Source organism: Arachis ipaensis, chromosome B6, assembly GCF_059453495.1.
Source record: "Arachis ipaensis isolate K30076 ecotype BB chromosome B6, ASM5945349v1, whole genome shotgun sequence".
Lineage (NCBI taxonomy): Eukaryota > Viridiplantae > Streptophyta > Magnoliopsida > Fabales > Fabaceae > Arachis > Arachis ipaensis.
Genome location: NC_142441.1, coordinates 128,047,320 through 128,055,979, shown reverse-complemented (window position 1 = coordinate 128,055,979; position 8,660 = coordinate 128,047,320). Strand labels below are relative to the sequence as shown.

The window sequence follows — 8,660 nt, the reverse complement described above, 5'->3', positions numbered from 1 at the left end:
ATAAAATTTAAAATTTAATTTTATTTATTGGATTTTAATAATTTTAGGGGGATGGGTACCCACAGGGGCAGGTTAGGGTTCAACTTTTTACTACCCGGCTAGTAGAAGTGGGGCGGATTCTATGCGGGTTGTTGTATGGCGGGGCGGGGTCGGGTAGAGCAAAAACCCGCTTCTACCCGCCCCGTTGCCACCCCTAGAGGGGACGCGTGGTACTGCTGCCTCCAAAGTGCCGACAATTTCTGCGACAAGGTTGATGGTGATGTATGCTAAAAAATGGGGTTAGAGGATAATAATCTTTTGTTAATGATGCCAGTTATGGTACTGGGCCTATTTTTGAGGACCCAATATATGTTTGATCTCATTATTTTTTGTTATGTTATGGAACAAAAATAAGGTAAACGTCACCGTTTTTCACTCACCGAACCTGCAATCCCTGATCTTACTCAATCGCACAAGCCCTAGGTCCTCATCGATTTCCTCTCCGTCTCTCACACACACAGTCCAGGGAGGAAGGTTGCATCTCAAGTCTCAATTTCATCAAGCTCAATCTGAAGCCATCGTCTCGTGCCGCCGCCGTCGTCGTTCCTTCCGATAGCCACCGCCTCGTGCTCGCTCACTTTGCCTTCATCGCGCAGCAGTCATCACAATATTCGAAGCCTCCATCGCGCAACCTATGAAGCCTCCATTGCGTAGCAGGCATCGCAACCTTCGAAGCCACCTTCCGTGGAAGTCACTCACCATTGCAAGTTCCTGGAACAAGGTTGGAGATTCGAGTAGCCCTTCCCGTCGCGAAGTCATTCGTGGAAATCGTAGCCACCGCCACCACTCCTTGTTGTCGCGCACTGTGTTCCCACCGGTGCCAGCCCTGTTTGACCCTTCCACCCCAGCCGCTGGCTTTGTCGCTGCCAGGTCTGCATTCTTCCTTGTCTTCTACTAACCCTAGGTATAAATCTAATTTGTTGTAATAATAATTGTTGAAGCATGATTAATTGTTGGTGTTAAACGTTGCTATTGGTTGTTTGAAGCATGAATCCGAGCACAGGCTGTGATAGCTGCAGATAGTTGGACTGCAGAGTTTTATGGTGGATCCCAGGAATCAGTATTTCTCTCCCCGTTATGGCTGTGGTAGACAACGATGTGGTAGTATTTGCTAATCTGTTCAATATAGATAAATTCGGTATATTTAAACAAATATTGTTCAAGAGCGTTGATTAATTCTTTGGTGCTGGTTGTAGATTAATTCTTTGCTGCTGATTGTTTAAAGCATTATTAACTATTAAGTGATTAATTGTTGAAACTAATTTCTTGAAGCATGATTAAATGATTAATTTTTTGGTTCTGACTGCTTGAAGCATTGTTAAATAATTAATTATTGAAGCTGATTGCTTGAAGCATGATTAATTATTATAGTAGTGCCTTAATATATATATAATTTAGCTAGGTTCTTTTTGCACTTAGCAGAGGATGAGTTTGTTCTATCAGAAAAATGCATGCCTGGTGACCAAAGATGGGGTATTCATAAAAGTGAAAAAACAGGTCTTTCATACAACAAGATGGTTTTTTGCATCTAAAACTATATATATATATAAATGTACTAAGATATATCTTTAAGTGATGAATTTTTTGGTGCTGATTGCTTGAAGCATTGTTAAACGATTAATTGTTGAAGCTGATTGCTTGAAGCATGATTAATTCTTATAGTTTATTGTTGAAACCTTGATAATTGATTAGTTGTTGGGAGCTAAAAGTTGCTGTTGAGGCATTGATTAGTTGATTAGTTGTTGGATTGTATTGTAATTGGATTGCTGGTAATTTTTAAGTATGGATGATAGTATCAACCAAGAATTACCTAGGAATAATAATTATATTAGACTATAATTATGTTTTATTGTGTTTATTTTTATTTTATATTATGTTATTATAAAACAGTTTTTTCGGTTTTATATTATTTTTAATTTGTTCCTAACTCTTGATATACTTTCAGGTCTCTAGAGGTTATGTCGATGTTCCATGGGAAAGGAAGATAAACTTAAGGTAATTAGACGTTGTTCGTGTTAGAATTTCTTAATACATTTCACGCTGATGTAGAAGAAATCGTGCTTAGATTGTGATTGATAAAAGAAGAAAATATGAACTTATAACTGATTGAATATGTATCTAGGTTGAATGAATTGTTGATTTATATTTCATTTAGGTCTGATTGAATTGTCAAAAACAAAAATTCTTACAATTGTAATGTTGTTTTATTTTTCCTTTTGGACCGAGAAATAAAATTAAAATTATATGGATAATAATAATAACAACTTGTTGGTTAAAGGCAGATGAAACAAAGAGGGGGTAAAAAGAAGCTAAAAGCAACGACACGTGCTGGGAGCTGGTGGTTTTTTGTATTGCCAAAGATCTGGGGGCAGTCCAAGGTTGACGGTTCCAGCGAGAACGTGAGAAGTTGCAAGGGAGTTTGCACCCTGGGAAACACATTAGGCAGTAATCGGTAAGTATTTAGGACAGAAAATGATAGTTTGGTATGCATTTTTTTAATTATTTTAATTTTCTGGGGTAACATGGTGATATTTACTCTTTTTTGTTGTGGTGAAAATCCACTAGAAGGCTAAAGGGTGAAGTTTATTTCGAATTTGATACATGTATACATGAAGTCGTTAGCAGAGGTGAATCGGAGCTTATGAAAGAGTATATTCTGATGGATTTGTTGAACTGTGTTGTTCATATTTATGCAAGATAGTTTAATAATAAATGACAGAAGTCTAAAATTGTTAAACGTAGTTGTTTTTGGCTTTGTTTTTGTTATAGTGATCGTGCTGATTTTAGTAATAATTATGCATGCATGATTTAGATGGTTAATTGTTCGTTGGGGAATGTTGTATACGTAGTTAGTTTGGATAGATGAGTCTGGTTAGTAGGATTAAAATTACGGAAATTTAGCTTCTGCAAAACAGTTTTTATGGGAGTTGGAAACCGAAAATATATTCTGTTTGTTTGTTTTCTTTAATTTTTTTTAATTTTCAGTCATTGAAAACTTCACTATTCCTCTCTCTCACAATGGAGAGGTCAAGCTTCCATCACTCTCTAGCATGTTCACCTAGCTTGTTTAATTTAATCTAATCATGTATAAACTTTAATATAATCCCGTAATTTAAATTAGTGTTATTACACATGTGAATGCATAGGGCGTGCATATGTGTATACATGCTTCTAAGCTATCCTTTTAAGTAGTGGTGATACTTTGTCACATACATGTATGTACCTATGATTGTACGCATATATAGTATATGCTTATGAATTTTACAAGGGATTTTGTAATAATAGTATTCTCGTCTTAGTTTTCAAGCATGTTGATCTATTTGGATGGAAGACCATTGTGATTTTCATGGTTGTGTTGATGTGTACAAGTTATAAGAGGAGGATGCGTTGAACTAGAAATTTCAATTGAATTGAAAAATGAAAATACAAGTATGTGTAAATTTGTATCCATCAACACAAACTAAAACAAAATAAAAATAAAAATAAGATTCATAAAAATAAAGTAAACCTTAATAAATTAAGGAAGAACTTGCTTTAAGTTTATGAAGAACTTGCTTCCAATTTCTTCTGTTTTATGAGTTGCTTTAAGTTTTAAGTCATTTGAATTCTATTTGTTTGTTTTCTTCAGTTTGTTTTCGTTTTATCTAGTTAATAAATTCTACAGAATATATTTTTGGTTTCGTTATTACAACAGTAAAAAACTAGAGAACCGTGTTACTTGGTGCAGTTAATGTGTTTTATTTGATGTTGTAAAGAACGATGTGTAGTTGATGTTAATGGGTTTTGAGTATGTTGACTTTGGCATTTGATTTGAGCAAGTAAAGGTGATTTGTGCCAGTGGTGTAGTTGTGCGGATGCAGGCTAAACTAGATGATGGAGTTAACCGAGGTGCTGGAATTCAAGAGGATCGTAGCGGTGGAACACAGTCTGAAACAAACGAGACACCGATTGGAGACGGTAAAACTGATACTTGTGATGAATGGGTAGAGGGAGAAGCCACTGAATATCGAGACGTGCTAATATTCACCGAAGCCGATATGATGAGGAAGGTGTTCTGCACGGACGAAGCCGCCTATGAGTTTTACAAGAGATACGGCAAATGCCATGGGTTCGGTATTCGCAAGGGTGACTCAGGAAAGAATGATAAGGGAAGGGTGATTAGGAGGAGGTTTTTTTGCAACAAAGCAGGGCTGAGGCAGTGCAAACATTACGAAAGACTTGACAGGAAGAGGGACCACAGATCGGAGATGCGCACAAACTGTGACACAAAGCTATCAATCTTATGGGATGATGTCAGCAAAATTTGGAGGGTTAGAAAAGTTATACTAGATCACAACCATGATTTAACTCCTATGAGGATGGTTCATATGATCAATAGCTTTAGAGACATGGATTGTTCAGCTAAGGCACAGATTAATGGCATGTAGGGACACGGTGTCCCGACGTCGAATATCCTAGGTTATATAGCAGGACAAGCCGGGGGGTATTCTCTGATGGGTTTCACGAAAAAGGATGCCTATAACTACATCGAGAAGACCAAGCGGGAGAATATTGTTGATGGAGACGCTAACGCCGCAATAATTGATTTAGAGAGAAAAGCATTGTCGGATCCGATGTGCATGGCTAGGTACAATTTGACGGACAACAATATGTTAGCGAACTTGTTCTGGGCTGATGGTGGGACCCGGGTTGATTACCAACACTTTGGTCATGTGCTTTCCTTCGATTCGACTTTCATGAAAAACAAATATAGGAGACCTTTGGTAATCTTTTCTGGTTCGAACAATCATAAGAAAACAACCATATTTGGGTTTGGTTTGGTGTTGGATGAAAGCATTGGGTCATACACGTGGTTGCTTGAAAATTTGTTGGAGATAATGTGCAACAAAAAGCCATCGGTGATTGTGACAGACAGGTGTGACTCAATGAGGGCAGCAATCAGGGCGGTTTTTCTAGAGGCCACACATAGGCTGTGTGCTTAGCATGTGGAGAAGAACGTGACTTCGAATGTGAAGGATGAAGGCTTAAGACAACTTTTTACTAGGTGGCTGTACTCAAATATGGAGATAGAAGAGTTTGAGGCAGAGTGGGACGTAGTTGTTGTTGAATATCGACTTCATGATAGTTTTTGGGCGAAGGAAACCTATGATAAGCGGAAAATGTGGGCAAATGCGTACTTAAAAGACAAATTCTGTGCCGGGTTTCGTACTACTTCTCGATGTGAAGGGATTAATGCGAATGTCAAAAAGTTTCTTAATACAAGGCACAGTCTTCTTGAGTTTGTGCAGAATGTTGAGTTGATGGTACGAAAGTATTGGAATAACGAGTTAGAGGCCCAGTGATCACGACTTGCGTGGACCCACTCGAGCAGTTTGCTGCCGATGTTTACACACGAGAGTTATTCTTGGACATGAGGAGGGAAATTGTAGGTGTTGGTGCAGTTAACTTTGTCGCAAAGGTTCACCGATCCACGACTACGGTGTACACAGTTGAAGACTATGGCATTCCGGGTAGGCCACTAACGTTACTGTATGATAGGGTTGTGAATAGGGTTCAGTGTCCTTGCCAATTTTGGTTGCGAAAGGGTTACCCGTGTCGACACATGTTTTTCGTTTTGAAGCATGAGCATGCGAGGGAAATTCCATCAAGGTTGGTGCTGAAGAGGTGGCGTAAGGACGCTAAATCATTGGAGAACTATGGTGAAGGAAGAGCTGATGAGTGCAAAGAGAGGGGATTTCTATTACGTCAGGGTGCATTGCACTCTGCATCGCAGTGGTTTTCGTTCGTAGCTGCATGTAGCTCGGGTTTGTTTAACACAGTTATGAGTGACATACGAGCTTTATGCAAACAAATCGAGACTGCATGTGATCAGAAGTGTCCGTCGGCAAAGGGAAGAGATACTCCCAGTATGAAGGATCTCGTGTTGGTTAAGACCAAAAGGGCTCCTCGGATTAAGAAAATGAGTGGTAAGAAGAGGCGATGTAGCATGTGTTGAAAAGCAGGACACACAAAGCGACACTGCACCGGAAAGCGGGGAGTGAATATGCAGACAGATCCACAGGTGGATGGGAAAGCAGCAGACTTAGGGTCGGAAGGTTCCTCGCCAACAGAAAATGCAAAGATTTATTTATCACAGTTACTAGGAATCGTAAGTTGTCTATGTTAGTAGTAATAGGGTTTAGGGTGTTGCTGTTAAGTATTTCCGTGGATGTTATAACAACCATGTTAGGTGCCGTTTTCATATCACGTAGTGTAACAGTTAGCAAGGGGCGGCCTTTAAGTCTTTGTGTCAAAATTTATTTTATAATTGTATATGTTTGCCGAAATAACTGGTGACATGGTTTCAGGTTTATTTGGATTCACCAATGACATGTTTGTTTATGTTAGGGTCGATGTGACGTGTCGAAAGTGCTTCCACCTAAAGCGGGAGAAGTGGTTGCTGACTCGGACGTGGAAGAATCCGGGTTCCGGCCAAACGAGGGGGTCAGACTAGGCATATCCGTATCAAAAGTTGGGATTCTGTACTCCCAATGTGCTTTAACGACGACAACTGTGTAAAGATTGTAGAGGTACGATTGTTATTTTGGAATATTCAAATTTGTTTCATCAGGTGTGTACAACTAATTGACATGTACATGTTGTCGATACAGATGATGCATGACATAATCAGGGTTACTGAGAGGCTTGCAAGTAATCCGAGACAAGTTTGAGACTAACCATTCAACGAATGAATGGTTAGGTTTTGGGCAACATGTAATGTTATGTTACATTTTTTTCAATTTGCTTGTCGTAGACAATTAAGCTATACCAGTTGCATTATGTCGTCCGTGGTTATATTTAGTATACAGTGGACGAATCATGATAACTTGTATCCTCCATGTGGAATGACTATGTTGTAGTGGTAGCTAAAAAGGCGTCAAACCCCTCGTAGAGAAGCCTTTGCTTTCTCAGTGAAAATATTGCAGTGACTGACCTCTTTGAGTTATGTGCCACGGTACTCCAAGCTGAAAATATTGTACGTCACTTGAATTTATTCTAGGTTATTTTTTTGCATTGGCCAAATTGTCATGTGGTGCCAAATTCGTGTTTGTTCTCCTATATTCAGTGTCATCAATTTAAATTTAATTTTCTTGTTGCTACAATTTACATGGTCATTCCCTAAGATGTGTATCCAAAATTACCGGAATTCTTTGTTCCGTAGCAGTGGTGCCAAGTGAAATTATCACAGTAAGTGAATAATCATTTGATTTGATTCTATTGAAGACCATGTAATTTGTTTTCCCATACAGCAAACATGAAATACACAATTTGAAAGGAGTAACTAGATCAGGAGAACAAGCCACCCAATCCTTCCATCTAAACTATAATCATTTTTCAGCATACCTAAATATAATGTGCTAACACAGGGCCAAAAATAGTCCACATCTGAACATGTAAAGTAAGAAAAACCTAGTGTTGGGAGCTATGTAGTAATTAGATAGTATCTCATAAGAGAATGTGACATTTCCATGCCATTTGTAAAGTTGCAACTACATGGAAGGAAGTTCGTTTCTCATAAGGAATTGGGACATCTTAGTGCAATAGATAAAGTTGAAGTGGCACAAATTTTCCTTTTGAATGTTGTAAATACTGTCGTCAACTAGCAAAGGATAATATTTTGAACCTACTTACGATAACAAAGTTAGGCATGAATATTAACACAGGTGACAAGCTCAAGTGTTTGTAAATGAGTCTCCCTTGTTTGTTGCATTCATGATTACTTGTTTAAAAACTAATACATGAATGTCCCCAAACAAAGCATGGATAATCAAATTCCAGGGGTACAAGTAATTTCTTCAACCGCCATCAAAATGTGGGTAACGCATACCATTGTTGACCGCTAACAAATGTTCCTAAGTAGTACTGATGCAGGGTAAACTATTACATGCAAAAAATTCTTCAAGAAGTTAAATAAGGCGAAATGCGTCCGCTAGAGTTAGGCAAACCAAAAAGCAATCAAAAGAAGGTCAGTAGCAGCTACAACTATACTCCAAAAAAAATGCAAACACCACCACACGAGGCTCGGTGGCAGCTACTCAAGCCTTCAGATTGAGGGGTTCAAGGGACCCGTAGGGGATTTAGCCTTCTTCCCTTGTCTCTTTTCCTTCTTGTAGGATGCCCTATTTGACCTATCCTAATACCTCCTTGCCTTTTCTGCCACTTCCTCAACAATAGGGTTGTGACTGCCCATGACAAGGTCTATGGCCAATGTCATCTGGGTACTGTCGTTAACCTCCTGAAGCAATAATTTCCTCATAAAATTAGGCAATGTAGGACTACAACAGGCTCAATCAACGTGAACATACTAGCCATGAGATAACCCTTACCTCCAACTCATAAGATGCCCACAGATGGGAGAGGATCATCCATTGTGATACCCACACTCCACAATCCATCCTGTTTCAGATATTAAATTCTATCAACAAACTAGAGTAGCAGTTGTTTTAAATCATGTTTCAACATCAGTCTCATGAACCACCGTTGTTAGTAACGTAAGGAAAAAAAATTCACATCCTTTAATTGAACAGTTGCTTATACCTTGTCCTTCACCATGATTGTTTCCTGTTTTTTGTTTCGATTTT

General features: G+C 38.7%; 1 pseudogene; it reads left to right on the top strand.

Moving 5' to 3' along the window:
* The first annotated feature begins 673 nt into the window (after positions 1 to 673).
* LOC110263487 (protein FAR1-RELATED SEQUENCE 5-like) lies at positions 674 to 6,749 on the top strand (annotated as a pseudogene).
* Positions 6,750 to 8,660: the final 1,911 nt, after the last annotated feature.